Consider the following 16,686-nt stretch of genomic DNA (forward strand, 5'->3'; position numbering starts at 1 on the left):
ACTTTGATTGTGGGAAATCCTCTTCTTGAATTGATTATAAAGCCATTGCGGTCATCATAATTGTGTATAATGCTAATATTGTATTTAGTGCCTCACAGTATTAAGAAATAAACATGTAAATTAAACATTAAACAATGTGTCCACAAATATAATAATACATATCTAGTCTGAATACATAAGTGTGTTCACTAATAGTATAAATACATTGTTTAGTGTTTAATGTACATGTTTATTTCTTAATAATCACTCTGGGACCTGTGGTGCAACCTCTGAAATCACCATACAATGTTACAAATGAAGAATCATATCCTATAAGTATGTTCTACTATCTCAACATTTAAAAATGTTCACTTACATATCTCAAAATGTCAACTTATGCATAATTATTTTTGATAGTATCTCAAAATTTGTATAGTATTGACATTAAAAAAATATTTGGGTGACGGGAATTGGCTCCCATAGAAATCACCAAACAATGTTACAAATTAAGAAATATATCTTATAAATAGACATCTTTATTTGAGATGGAATACACTGATAAGGAGTTGAGAATGCGAGAAAAATTATTTGCGAGACCAGCAAGTAGCGGCGGCAGGCTGGATCAGCTGGATCAGGACTCAGGGGGGTAAATGACAAACAAGTAGTTTGTTGTCTGTAGCTGGCCAGAAATATAATATATCTTTTCACCAAGGCAGTGTTGTTCAGTACAGTACAATTTGGTAATTGATTCGGTCATAACAGGGCTTGCTAGAACCACTACAAGCCAAGCTATTTTAGCTAGCTAGCTTAATTGTTTACCATACCTTAAATGCACTGTAGTCTAATGTTATAGCTAGCTAGCTAACTAGCATCAGTGCCTCTCATTACGAGCAAAAATTTATACATGTTTTGATGATGATTTCAGAGAGTAAAGTAATGACTTTGGCTTTATGACTGTCATGAGAATTATGTTCTCAGTGTTAATAACCCAATTCAATTATACTACTCAGTCTGCAACCCAGAATTTGTAAGAAACTGGTCGAATGAAACAGACGGAGTCCAGGCTAAATAGTCCAAAAATGTATTCATGAGTGCGCGAGTTTGTTGTACAAAACCATTAATTTTATACTAGCTCCTTACGCACATACTACTGCACACAAACAGTAGGTATCCTACGCACATACTGTATAAATACCCAGCCGACATAGATTAGGGACCATGAGAAGCACTCCCTGTCCTTTCCCAAATCTCTCAGTGGCCCCTAGCCAAGGTAGAGACATATTGTACAGATATTGTTCTACCCTAATTCTGACTAAAACTACACACATCATTTATTATAATTTTACCGACTAAGACTACACACATCATTAATAATAATTTGATGATTATAATGAATTTCATTGATGATTCTAAACAACTACGTACAATTATATACAGTGGGGCAAAAAAGTATTTAGTCAGCCACCAATTGTGCAAGTTCTCCCACTTAAAAAGATGAGAGGCCTGTAATTTTCATCATAGGTACACTTCAACTTTGACAGACAAAATGAGAGAAAAAAATGATTTTTAATGAATTTATTTGCAAATTATGGTGGAAAATAAGAATTTGGTCACCTACAAACAAGCAAGATTTCTGGCTCTCACAGATCTATAACTTCTTCTTTAAGATATGTGTGTACCCTTTTAAGATATCGTCTCTGGGAAAAATGAACCCAAGAATCAACAACCAGAAACTATCACAAACTTTTATCCGACATCAGTCAATCCATAAGAATAAAAACACATTTCGATGGGCACAACTCTATCGCAATTATCTCTCCGCTATTATTTAGAGTTCATTAGATTTGGGCAAGTACTGACTGATGGACTCCCCATCCCCCTGCCTACATTCAGAAACCTTGCAGAAGTCTGTGTGTCGGTGATAATAATCCCTCAAGTTATTATACAATTCTGTAATTTTAACAACGTAATCACCATCTGCTGCCCAGCCAATGCCCTCGCACAGCTGCCCAGTCCTTCCCCACCAACTGGCATACCGCTCTCTCCACTTCTCCTGTGTTTAACTTGAAGCTGGCTGTCAAACCTTCTAGATCCTTTCTAAATCCTTCCGTGCCTGTTTTAGGGTGTACCATTCCTTCCACCGCTCTTTCTACATCCCTATGTGTCCATGCCCTATACACTTCTAAAATGAGTTCCTGTCCTGCGTCCCCAGCCCATGGGTTGGGCAAGGCAAATAGAGGATACTGACTAGCCTCCCTTTCATCTTCGTCATCCAGCCACTCTGCTACTCCTTTCCTCCCTGGGCTCTGGTTATGCGACCTCAACCTTCTGAGTGGTAAAGCCCTGTCTCTACCACTTTCCCCTGGATGCTGTCGCTTGTTCATCCTACGTACTAGTTCAGTTAAATCTGTCATGACTTTCCATAGGGCAGCTAGCCCTATCCTTTCCTCCTCCTGCTCTACCCCTCCCTCGGCTCCAGGAGGTTCCCCATATGGGGGTGGTGGGGGTGGGACGGGAAGCCCTGGCTGCCGTCTTCTCACCACCACTGTTTCATCATCAGGATTCTCTCTCCACGCCTGGTCTATCAGGGTGGGATACAATTTAGGCTTATGAGAGACCTCCAGAGGAGCCGTGGGAGTTATTGTTCCTAGTTGCTGGCCACTTACATCTTTTACTTCCTTTTTCTTTTCTCCCTCTGCTCTCTTCCTCGCCTCGGCTAACCATACCCTCGCTGTGTCCAGCCCCTCGGCCTGTTGTTTATCTGCCTTGTCTCCACATGCCTTACGTATCTGTCTTATCATTAGTTCCAACTTTTCTATGTCTAAACGTCCATCAAATTCATACTCCTTCCTCCACTTTTAACAGAAGTCGACCTTTCTTTCATCTTTTAAATGCATATACGGCTCATCTCCGGTTAATTCCCGGAACCTCCTTTGAGGATTTACCGCCCATTGTTAGTAAACCTTGTAGTTACTATGCTTATTCTCAAACTCTATGTGTATGTATTTCTATGATCTATGTATGTGCTTTTTACCGTTATCCAATTACTATAGATGCTCTCCTGCCTGACTATGTGTGTGGTCTCTTTAATCTCTTACTCAGTTGCTATCGACCTTTTCTAATGTGTATTTCTCCTTTCCATTAGTTAACATTGGTACTGTAGTGGCCACCGATAGTTTGGTAGTATCCCCTGATACCTTGCGTCATTTACGGACACTCATTCTTGATCAGATTACAATTAGATCTCAATATTCTCTAGTTTATATTGGTAATGCAGATACCTGGCGTCATTACGGACCCCCTTCTACTGCTGCCTAGGTGGCTCTACACCCAATTCCTATCTTCCATTTGTATAGAATACTTTGTTCCATTTAAAACTTTTCTAAACAAAAAATTCTAAAGACAGGTCACCGGATTAGAATGCCCTATGGGAATTTTAAAATCAACACCTAAACAACACAAAAACAATTCAAAATATATTTCTGAATGTAGCCCGAGCGTCAATTCCCCAGAATTCGTGAAAAAAGATTTACTGACCTTGTCTCGTAGACTGGGAAAAGCAATTTGGGTTAGATTCCGTCACCGTCTCTGCCGACCTTCGATATATACAGTGGGGCAAAAAAGTATTTAGTCAGCCACCAATTGTGCAAGTTCTCCCACTTAAAAAGATGAGAGAGGCCTGTAATTTTCGTCATATGTACAGTTCAACTATGACAGACAAAATGAGAAAAAAAATCCAGAAAATCACATTGTAGGATTTTTAATGAATTTATTTGAAAATTATGGTGGAAAATAAGTATTTGGTCAATAACAAACGTTTTTCTCAATACTTTGTTATATACCCTTTGTTGGCAATGACAGAGGTCAAACGTTTTCTGTAAGTCTTCACAAGGTTTTCACACACTGTTGCTGGAATTTTGGCCCATTTCTCCATGCAGATCTCCTCTAGAGCAGTGATGTTTTGGGGCTGTTGCTGGGCAACACAGACTTTCAACTCCCTCCAAAGATTTTCAATGCCCTTGAGATCTGGAGACTGGCTAGGCCACTCCTGGACCTTGAAATGCTTCTTACGAAGCCACTCCTTCGTTGCCGTGCAGTGTGTTTGGGATAATTGTCATGCTGAAAGACCCAGCCATGTTTCATCATCAATGCCCTTGCTGATGGAAGGAGGTTTTCACTCAAAATCTCACGATACAAACTTTGGCCCCATTCATTCTTTCCTTTACACGGATCAGTCGTCCTGGTCCATTTGCAGAAAAACAGCCCCAAAGCATGATGTTTCCACCCCCATGCTTCACAGTAGGTATGGTGTTCTTTGGATGCAACTCAGCATTCTTTGTCCTCCAAACACGACGAGTTGAGTTTTTACCAAAAAGTTATATTTTGGTTTCATCTGACCATATGACATTCTCCCAATCTTCTTCTGGATCATCCAAATGCTCTCTAGCAAACTTCAGACGGGCCTGGACATGTACTGGCTTAAGCAGGGGGACACGTCTGGCACTGCAGGATTTGAGTCCCTGGCGGCGTAGTGTGTTACTGATGGTAGGCTTTGTTACTTTGGTCCCAGCTCTCTGCAGGTCATTCACTAGGTCGCCCCGTGTGGTTCTGGGATTTTTGCTCACTGTTCTTGTGATCATTTTGACCCCACGGGGTGAGATCTTGCGTGGAGCCCCAGATCGAGGGAGATTATCAGTGGTCTTGTATGTCTTCCATTTTCTAATAATTGCTCCCACAGTTGATTTCTTCAAACCAAGCTGCTTAGCGATTGCAGATTCAGTCTTCCCAGCCTGGTGCAGGTCTACAATTTGTTTCTGGTGTCCTTTGACAGCTCTTTGGTCTTGGCCATAGTGGAGTTTGGAGTGTGACTGTTTGAGGTTGTGGACAGGTGTCATTTATACTGATAACTTCAAACAGGTGCCATTAATACAGGTAACGAGTGGAGGACAGAGGAGCATCTTAAGAAGGTCAGGTCTGTGAGTGCCAGAAATCTTGCTCGTTTGTATATGACCAAATTCTTATTTTCCACCATAATTTGCAAATAAATAAATTAAAAATCCTACAGTGTGATTTTCTGGATTTGTTTTCTCTCATTTTGTCTGTCATAGTTGAAGTGTACCTATGATGAAAATTACAGGCCTCTCTCATCTTTTTAAGTGGGAGAATTTGCACAATTGGTGGCTGACTAAATACTTTTTTTGCCCCACTGTACCGGCCTGCTATAGATCCCCAATGTCAGGGGACAGGTCTTTAATTTACAGGTCAATGACCCGCACGTGCACGGTTTTCGGCGTGGTACCTTCGGACTGCAGGGACAGGTATTGGAATCCGGCTCTCGATGGACCAAATTGTCATGAGAATTATGTTCTCATAACCCAATTCAATTATACTACTCAGTCTGCAACCCAGAATTTGTAAGATACTGATCGAATGAAACAGACGGAGGCCCAGCTAAATAGTCAAAATGTTTATTCACGGGCGTGCAAGTTTGTTGTACAAAACCATTCATTTTATACTAGCTCGTTAAGCACATACTTTTACACACAAACAGAATTCATACGCACATACATTTGCACACAAACAGTAGGTATCCTACGCACATACTGTATCAAAAGATACAGTATCCACATACTCACCTCATGTATATACTGTACTCGATACCATCTACTGTATCCTGCCTATGCTGCTCTGTACCATCACTCATTCATATATCCTTATGTACATATTCTTTATCCCCTTACACTGTGTATAAGACAGTAGTTTTGGAATTGTTAGTTAGATTACTTGTTGGTTATTACTGCATTGTCGGAACTAGAAGCACAAGCATTTCGCTACACTCGCATTAAACCTCTTAGAGCTCTAGGGGCGCTATTTCATTTTTGGATAAAAAACGTTCCCGTTTTAAGCGCGATATTTTGTCACGAAAAGATGCTCGACTATGCATATTCTTGACAGTTTTGGAAAGAAAACACTCTGAAGTTTCAGAATCTGCAAAGATTTTGTCTGTAAGTGCCCCAGAACTCATTCTACAGGCGAAACCAAGATGATGCATCACCCAGGAATTAGCAGAATTTCTGAAGCTCTGTTTTCCATTCTCTCCTTATATGGCTGTGATTGCGCAACGAATGAGCCTACACTTTCTGTCGTTCGCCCAAGGTCTTAGCAGCATTATGACGTATTTGTAGGCATATCATTGGAAGATTGGCCATAAGAGACTACATTTTCCAGAGGTCCGCCCGGTGTCCTTTGTCTAAATTTGTGCGTAATCTTCAGGTGCGGGCATTTTCTCCTGGGATTCAGGAGAGAAAGCATTTTTCCAAGAACGATGTATCAATGAAGAGATATGTGAAAAACACCTTGAGGATTGATTCTAAACAACGTTTGCCATGTTTTCAGTCGATATTATGGAGTTAATTTGGAAAAAAGTTTGCGTTTTGAGGACTGAATTTATGGATTTTTTTTGGTAGCCAAATGTGATGTATAAAACGGAGCTATTTCTAATACACAAGGAATCTTTTTGGAAAAACTGAGCATCTGCTATCTAACTGAGAGTATCCTCATTGAAAACATCAGAAGTTCTTCAAAGGTAAATGATTTTATTTGAAGGCTTTTATGTTTTTGTTAATGTTGCGTGCTGGATGCTAACGCTAATGCTAACGCTAAATGCTAACGCGAAATGCTAACTCTAGCTAGCTACTTTTACACAAATGATTGTTTTCCTATGGTTGAGAAGCATATTTTGAAAATCTGAGATGACAGTGTTGTTTACAAAAGGCTAAGCTTGAGAGATGGCATATTTATTTCATTTCATTTGCGATTTTCATAAATAGTTAACGTTGTGTTATGCTAATGAGCTTGCTGATAGATTTACACAATCCTGGATACAGGGGTTTTTTCATAGCTAAACGTGACGCAGAAAACGGAGCGATTTGTCCTAAACAAATAATCTTTCAGGAAAAACTGAACATTTGCTATCTGAGAGTCTCCTCATTGAAAACATCTGAAGTTCTTCAAAGGTAAATTATTTTTTTGAATGCTTTTCTGTTTTTTTGTGTAAATGTTGCCAGCTGAATGCTAATGCTAAATGCTACGTTAGCCATCAATACTGTTACACAAATGCTTGTTTTGCAATGGTTGAGAAGCATATTTTGAAAATCTGAGATGACAGTGTTGTTAACAAAAGGCTAAGCTTGAGAGCTAGCATATTTATTTCATTTCATTTGCGATTTTCATGAATAGTTAACGTTGCGTTATGGTAATGAGCTTGAGTCTGTATTCACGAACCCGGATCCGGGATGGGGAGATCAGAAAGGTTAACATCTGCTAACCATGTGTATGTGACAAATAAAATCTGATTTGATTTGATTTGATTTGATTTATCAATACCCAGCTGACAAAGATTAGGGACTGTGAGAAGCACTCCTTGTCCTTTCCCAAATCTCTCAGTGGCCCCTAGCCAAGTTCGGCACCAAATCTTACTCAGACAGTCTGTGTTTAAGATACTATAGAGACATATTGTACAGATATATTGTTCTACCCTAATTCTGACTAATACTACACACATCATTTATTATAAATTTACCGACTAAGACTACACACATCATTCATAATAATTTGATGATTCTAATGTATTTCATTGATGATTCTAATCAATTACATACAATTATATACAGTGCCTTGCGAAAGTATTCGGCCCCCTTGAACTTTGCGACCTTTTGCCACATTTCAGGCTTCAAACATAAAGATATAAAACTGTATTTTTTTGTGAAGAATCAACAACAAGTGGGACACAATCATGAAGTGGAACGACATTTATTGGATATTTCAAACTTTTTTAACAAATCAAAAACTGAAAAATTGGGCGTGCAAAATTATTCAGCCCCTTTACTTTCACTGCAGCAAACTCTCTCCAGAAGTTCAGTGAGGATCTCTGAATGATCCAATGTTGACCTAAATGACTAATGATGATAAATACAATCCACCTGTGTGTAATCAAGTCTCCGTATAAATGCACCTGCACTGTGATAGTCTCAGAGGTCCGTTAAAAGCGCAGAGAGCATCATGAAGAACAAGGAACACACCAGGCAGGTTCGAGATACTGTTGTGAAGAAGTTTCAAGCCGGATTTGGATACAAAAAGATTTCCCAAGCTTTAAACATCCCAAGGAGCACTGTGCAAGCGATAATATTGAAATGGAAGGAGTATCAGACCACGCAAATCTACCAAGACCTGGCCGTCCCTCTAAACTTTCAGCTCATACAAGGAGAAGACTGATCAGAGATGCAGCCAAGAGGCCCATGATCACTCTGGATGAACTGCAGAGATCTACAGCTGAGGTGGGAGACTCTGTCCATAGGACAACAATCAGTCGTATATTGCACAAATCTGGCCTTTATGGAAGAGTGGCAAGAAGAAAGCCATTTCTTAAAGATATCCATTAAAAGTGTCGTTTAAAGTTTGCCACAAGCCACCTGGGAGACACACCAAACATGTGGAAGAAGGTGATCTGGTCAGATGAAACCAAAATTTAACTTTTTGGCAACAATGCAAAACGTTATGTTTGGCGTAAAAGCAACACAGCTCATCACGCTGAACACACCATCCCCACTGTCAAACATGGTGGTGGCAGCATCATGGTTTGGGCCTGCTTTTCTTCAGCAGGGACAGGGAAGATGGTTAAAATTGATGGGAAGATGGATGGAGCCAAATACAGGACCATTCTGGAAGAAAACCTGATGGAGTCTGCAAAAGACCTGAGACTGGGACGGAGATTTGTCTTCCAACAAGACAATGATCCAAAACATAAAGCAAAATCTACAATGGAATGGTTCAAAAATAAACATATCCAGGTGTTAGAATGGCCAAGTCAAAGTCCAGACCTGAATCCAATCGAGAATCTGTGGAAAGAACTGAAAACTGCTGTTCACAAATGCTCTCCATCCAACCTCACTGAGCTCGAGCTGTTTTGCAAGGAGGAATGGGAAAAAATTTCAGTCTCTCGATGTGCAAAACTGATAGAGACATACCCCAAGCGACTTACAGCTGTAATCGCAGCAAAATGTGGCGCTACAAAGTATTAACTTAAGAGGGCTGAATAATTTTGCACGCCCAATTTTTCAGTTTTTGATTTGTTAAAAAAGTTTTAAATATCCAATAAATGTCGTTCCACTTCATGATTGTGTCCCACTTGTTGTTGATTCTTCACAAAAAAATACAGTTTTATATCTTTATGTTTGAAGCCTGAAATGTGGCAAAAGGTCGCAAAGTTCAAGGGGGCCGAATACTTTCGCAAGGCACTGTAGTTTCAGGGTGGAATATTCTAATCATTCATTTAAACATATAAATTCCATTAGTCTTGGTCTTGGAGTAGCCTTGGAGTAGCTATACCTGTGTGTTGTAGCTATCTAGCTAACGTGTGTCTGTGACATGTCTCATATTCTACACCATGCTGCTACAGTAGGAATATAGACAGTACACAACCATTACCCAATAATGTGTAATACCGTTTTCATCAAGGGGTGTGAATACTTTCTGAAGGAACTGTATTTACATATACAGTACCAGTCGACAGTTTGGACACACCAACTCAGGGGTTATCTTTATTTTTACTATTTTCTACATTGTAGAATGATAGTGAAGAGTTCCAAACTATGAAATAACAATTATGGAATCATGAAGTAACCTCAAAAAGTGTTAAATTAAAATAGATTTGATATTTTTCAAAGTAGCCACCCTTTGCCTTGATGACAGCTTTGCACACTCTTGGCATTCTCTCAATGAGGTAATCTCCTGGAATGCATTTAAATTAAAAGGTGTGTCTTGTTAAAAGTTCAGTTGTGAAATTTCTTTCCTTGTTAATGTGTTAGATCAGTTGTGTTGTAACAAGGTAGGGGTGGCATACAGAAGATAGCCCTATTTGGTAAAAGACCAAGTATGATGACAAGAACAGCTCAAATATGAAAAGATAAACGACAGTCCATCATTACTTTAAGTTAAGAAGGTCTGTCAATACGGAACATTTAAAAATAAACTTTGCAAGTTTCTTCAAGTGCAGTCGCAAAAACCATCAGGTGCTATGATAAAACTTGCTCTCATGAGGACCGCCACAGGAAAGGAAGACCCAGAGTTACGTCTGCTGCAGAGGATAAGTTCATTAGAGTTAACTGCACCTCAAATTGCAGCCCAAATAAATGCTTCACAGAGTTCAAGTAACAGACACATCTCAACATCAACTGTTCAGAGAAGACTGCGTGAATCAGGCCTTCATGGTCGATTCTGTCCTTTGGTTTGATGATTCCAAATTTGAGATTTTTGGTTCCAACCGCCGTGTCTTTGTGAGATGCAGCATAGGTGAATGGATGATCACCGCGTGTGTGGTTTCCACCGTGAAGCATGAAGGAGGAGGTGTGATGGTGTGGGGGGTGCTTTGCTGGTGACACTGTGGGTGATTTATTTAGAATTCAAGGCACACTTCACCAGCAATGGGCAAGAGTCTCAAGTTTAAGTTTAGTCTGCAGGCTATTCCATAGGCAAGGAGCGTAACAGGAAAAGGCAGCCATACCCAACTCTGTGGAAATCACATGGGCCTCAAGTGTAATCCAGGCTTGAGACCTGGTTTTAGGAATTATAATTCTAATATTGATGAGTGTTGATAAATAAGAAGGTAGCTTAACTTTCCTGCAGTCAAATTAGAAAATAGCTATCTAGTGGCCTCATGGGTGGAATGTTAATATTTATCATAATTTCATAGTTAAACATTATTACTTTTTAAATACTGAAAATACGGTCAAACGGTGTTGTTATATTTCAGTCTTCTGTGATGTATATAAAGTGTAATATTGGGATGCAAACTCAAAATTGAATACATTTCTATATCTGACATGATACACAACCATGGGTGTAAGGTGCATACCTTTGTTTCAAAGTAAATTTGTTGAAGACTACCAAGAGACACACTGTGACCCTGATTTAGCCCACTGCAGTAAAACGTTGCACAAGTTTGAAATCAGCAAGGAATTTCTGCATAGCTATAAAATCTGACTGTAGTTTTGACACATTAGTTTAGCATTCAAATTAGTATCATCCGCATATAGCTAAAGTTGACCATTTAACAGATTGACCAATGGTGTTTATATAAATAGTGAAGAGAACAGGTCCCGAAATCAACCGCTGTGTGTGGTACAACTTTATGTATTTCAATCATGATGGCCTGAGTTCTGTCACTAAGATAATCATGAAATGATGAACAGCCATCATGTCACGATTCTTCAAAATCGAACCCAGAAGCAGACCAGGACAAGGAGAGTAGGAAGAAGGTGAGTAAATGTGAATGTAAAGTGAATGTGAATGGGTAGATATATCCAGGCGGTGTAGCGGGTAGCGGTGGTGAGTTGATGGGAGTAAATAGGTGCATCCAATGGGGAAGCGGAATCCTCTGACGATCAGGCGGGAATGGGGTAAATGATCCAGGTGAGTAACTGAAGACAGAACAAACAGAGGTAAGTTCAAGGCAAGCAATACGTAACAAACAACAAAACAAATTCTATCCAACTTGAGGCTGATACTCTGGCACGACATACTGTTCATGGCTAACGATCCGGCAGGGAATGGATGTCAGGTCAGAGCTTTTGAAGGGGAGAGGTGATGATCAGGACAGGTGTGCAGATTACTGATGGGATACAGGTGCGGGTGAACATCGATCTCCCAACAAGCTAATTCGCCCGGCAACCAGACAGGGTGCGTTCCAGGACACCGGAAACACACTCCAGGACAGAAACACAGGCAAACACAGACTCAGGAAGCGGGATTCGTGACACATCAGAGCTCAGATCTATCGAGGAGAACTTATTCAATAAAACAGCATGAACAGCACTATCAAAAGCTGTTCATAGGTCAACAAACAAAGCAGCACATTTCATTTTAGGAATTGACAAGATCAGTAACAACTAAAGTGGTTGCTGTAGTAGTGCTATGCCCAGGCCTAAAACCTGATTAGTTTATATCCAAAATACATTTCTCAGGTAAAAAAAAAATCACAGTTGTACATTTACCAATGATTCAATAATCTTAGCTAGACAATGAAACCTTGAAATGAGGTGATAATGATTAAGATCACTACTATCCCCTCCCTTATGGAGTGGCGGCACAAGACCTGATTTCCATGTCTTTGGAATATTTCCTGATAACAATGTGAAATAAATAATGTGGATTATTTAGCCAACAATGATGGGCGCACTAAGCAGACCAGGATCTAATTGCTCGGCCCCTGCGGATGTCCTATTGTCTATTGCTAGCAAAGCATCCAGGACTTTTTCTGTAAATAACCAAAAAGAAAAGCTTTGACTATCATTTCTCTGATCATGCAGCACGTTTCCCCTATCAGCAGCCAGCCATATATCATTGTGAATAGGCTTAGTTCTTCCAAAGAGATAGGCCGCTGAAATAAAATGGTGATTAAATGCATCAATGAAGGCATTTTCTTCTGTAATGAGGCCAGTGTCTGAATTAATTTGTTTGGCAGAGAGGTGAAAGTAGAAAACTCTTCAGGGATTTGACAGTTTTCCAGAATTTAGCCGGGTTCCCATTACAATCTGAAAAAGCAGTTACACAATAATCAGATTTAGTCTTTCTGATTTGTCTTACACAATAATTTGTAGGTAAATCAGATTGGTTATATTGTATGTCAAGTCAAAGATTTTACAGCTCAATGTTCTCTCTGTGGTATAACATTAGCTGGCTAGCTAAGTTCGAAAAGGAGACAAACTCGGATTTTAGCTTGCTACCATTAGGATTGCTAGCTATTGTTGATTAACTTTTTTAGCTAATAACAACATTGCCATCCATTTGACAACATGATAATGGTGGCAAAGTTGTTTCCTACTAAATATTACCCTACTTTAGCAATGTCATATTTAAAATAAAAATCAAATCAAATGTTATTTGTCACATGCGTCGAATACAACAGTTGTAGACCTTACAGTGAAATGCTTACTTACAAGCTTAACCAACAATGCAGTTTTAAGAAAATAAATAAATAAATAAATACAAACAGTCTATGACTACGGTGAGAACAGTCTATGACTACGGTGGCTGGAGTCTTTGACAATTTTTAGGGCCTTCCTCTGACACCGCCTGGTATAGAGGTCCTGGATGGCAGAAAGCTTGGTCCCAGTGATGTACTGGGTCGTACACACTACTCTCTGTAGTGCCTTGCAGTCAGAGGCCGAGAAGTTGTCATACCAGGCAGTGATGCAACCCGTCAGGATGTTGCAGATGTAGAACCTTTTGAGGATCTGTGTTATTTAGGAGAGGGATTCGGGGGGGGGGGGGGGCTGCTGAGAAATGTTGATGGCTATATCGGTCCTCTAACACAGGACCAGTAAAGGCAGAGTGCACTACTATAATTTTTTTTTTTTTTTACAATTTATTATTAATAGTGTATTTTTATTCTGATTTTTCAGGGGGTGCTGCATCACCCTCAGCACCTCTACTTTCCGCAGCTATGACTGTGTGTTTGTGTCTATTTGGCAGGCTTTCTGCCAGCCTGTCTTGGTGTTCCAGATGTGACTGGAGGAGTGGTGGTGGGCATTGGTAGGAACTCATCATCATAAAGTTAATCTATACTGAATACAAATATAAACGCAACATGTGAAGTGTTGAAATAAAAGATCCCAGAAATGTTCCATACGCACAAAAAGCTTATTTCTCTAAAAATGTTATGCACAAATTTGTTTACATCCCTGTTAGTGAGTATTTATACTTTGCCAAGATAATCCATTCAGGATTATCAGGTGTGGCATATCAAGATGATTAAACAGCATGATCATTACACAGGTGCACGTTATGCTGGGGACAATAAAAGGCCACTCTAAAATTTTTGTCACAACATTTTTGTCACAAGTTTTGTCACAACACAATGCCACAGATGTCTCAAGTTTTGAGAGAGCATGCAATTGGAATGCTGACTGCAGGAATGTCCACCAGAGCTGTTGAGAATTGAATGTTAATTTCTCTACCATTAAGCCACCTCCAACATTGTTTTAGAGAATTTGGCTGTACGTCCAACCGGTCTCACAACCACAGAACGTGTGTAAACACGCCAGCCCAGGACCTCCACATCCGGCTTCTTCACCTGCACGATCGTCTGAGACCAGCCACCCGGGAAGCTGATGAAACTGAAGAGTATTTCTGTCTGTAATAAAGCCCTTTTGTGGGGGAAACTCATTCTGATTGGCTGGAGCTGGCTCCCAAGTGCCACCTATGTCTGCGCCGCTGCCCAGTCATGTGCAATCCATAGATTAGGGCCTAATGAATGTTGCATATATAAATTGTGTATAGAGCTGACATAATCCACTTTCCGGCATTAGAGTTGTCTGTCCTTCACAATACATTTATATCTGAACGTTCTATAGAGTTGCACCCTCTTGAATACGTCCCAGTTGTGCCAAAGAAGACTTCACCAGAGTCATAGAAAGGTGGGTTGAATGCCGTAGTCGGCAAGTATCAATTGAATTCGACAGTTAAAGATACTGATGAATATGTTTGAGTTTATTCAGAAAAGCATATGCCTATTTTACAAACACAGAAACAGAGGGATTGTGAATCATCATACAAATGGAACAGTGGTTGTTAACATTTACAATCTTGCAACAAGACAAGTGAAAGAATTGCAACAGCATCCTACTTCTCCTGGGAGACAGACCGTTAAAGGGTTATTTTTGTACCCAAGTGTTTTGAGTTGGAGAAAACCATCCACCATTACTGACCCACATGAGAGGGAGAGATCAATATGATCTGAACAACGTCCCAGTAGGCTGACTGTCTTCTGTCAATTTCCAGCTGTAAAATGAATCTTTCTTCACAGAAAAGCAGGTTGCAAACTGGAAGGGAATGCACAGTATTCAGTTTCTACGGATCACCTACACTGAAAAATAAATCAATCAAATTAGTAAATTGTGAGGGCAGATGGATGAAAAACATGAGAACTTCATCAGGGTGGAAAATGTGGTAGGCTTCACCAAAGACAGCACATCCAAAACAGGATGCCAATGGAGTTAATGGTGCTTTTATTATGTCGGAGAAAATATGTAATGACTTAATTAAGCAAAATGACAATTTGTTTTAATGGTTGAAAATCAAGCTGAACGTTATTTACCCCATTACCTGCCCAATTGTTGAGCTGCAGTTTAATATGGCATAGATGGTCAGTTACCTGTTGGTAGGAATGCTGAGGTGAAGATGCAGAATGCATGTTGGGACAGAGGGGAAAAATGTTGAATATCTTCAACAGATTTATTTTTTATTTTTACAGCAGTTCCACAGGAGAAAAGTTTTGGTCATCTTTACCTTTGACCCTCATCACATTTAAACATGCAGGGATGGTGCAGCTGGTTAGTGCAAAAGGCACAGAAGTGATTGGATTGTTGCTTTAGTGTACAACTCTAAGAATTGATGGAAAAAACAAGGTGAAATGGTTGCCATGTACAGTATTGCGGCACATAATAACATTTAAGGTCAGGGTGAGACAACAACTGATATCCTGTGATGTGAGAGTAAGGTCAAATTCATATGTAACATACCTCCTATACCATAATACAAATGTTGGTGATCATGTGGTCAACTATACTAAAGTATAATAACAGTAATACCAATGTAAAATTATATCTATTTCTCTATAATCTGTACTTTCAGTCAGCCAAAGGCAATTGAATACATGAAAACCACAATCCCACTTACTAGGGTTGCATTTACACAGGCAGCCAAATTCTAATATTTTTCCACTAATATTTTGTTTTTTACCAATCAGATTAGCGCTTTGCCAATTATTGGGCAAAATATTAGTATTGGGCTGCTTGTGTAAATGCGGCCTAAGGGTGGTATTCTGATTTGAGAGCTGTGCTCTTAAATTCCTGGAAGTTTAGTGATGCAGATCATAACTCAAAATGCCACCCTAAGGGTCCATATATACACACAGCCCTGCTGCTGTTCCTATAATACTAGACAGATTCTTTATGAACCATAAAGAATGATAGAGGACTCTATGGCCCAAAAAAATGTTTTAGCATGGGCAGCGCCATTGATGATTTTCACCAACTGGATGGGACTACTCATAGGTTAAGGAAGGACCACAAAATTCCATCTAGGTCATCAGGAGGGATCAGCCAATATAGTTAGTGCTATCTGGGATCCTTACCTAACCTTAACTGTTTTACATTATAACTTTAATGAAGTGACAGAGTTGGGACATCCCAAGGATACCGTTTAGACATTTCCGATGAAATGTACTCATGAGTAAACATCCCATAACTGCAGGTGGAAGTAAATCACTAACCTTGGATTTATACTTGTTCAAACAAACTCCAGGGGGCAGTATGCACCCTTCCAGATTATTTACCAACTCATAGTAAAATGAGAAAATGGATTACTTCAAAATGGAGATGGCCTCACTGGCGGTGCCTGTGAGCACAGACGCCATAATGTGACAGATACAATGAAGAGTGCTCTATTGTTCTCTTTGCCATGAACTGAAAACAAAACAAACAGATACAGTGCATTGGGAAAATATTCAGACCCCTTGACTTTTTCCACATTTTGTTACACAAAAGGCTTATTTTAAAATGGATTAAATAATTCCCCCCCCCTCCCCCCTCATCAATTTACACACAATACCCCATAAATGACAAAGAAAAAAAAGTGTCCTAGACATTT

Source organism: Oncorhynchus mykiss, chromosome 12 (genome assembly GCF_013265735.2).
Source record: "Oncorhynchus mykiss isolate Arlee chromosome 12, USDA_OmykA_1.1, whole genome shotgun sequence".
Taxonomy (NCBI): Eukaryota; Metazoa; Chordata; class Actinopteri; order Salmoniformes; family Salmonidae; genus Oncorhynchus; species Oncorhynchus mykiss.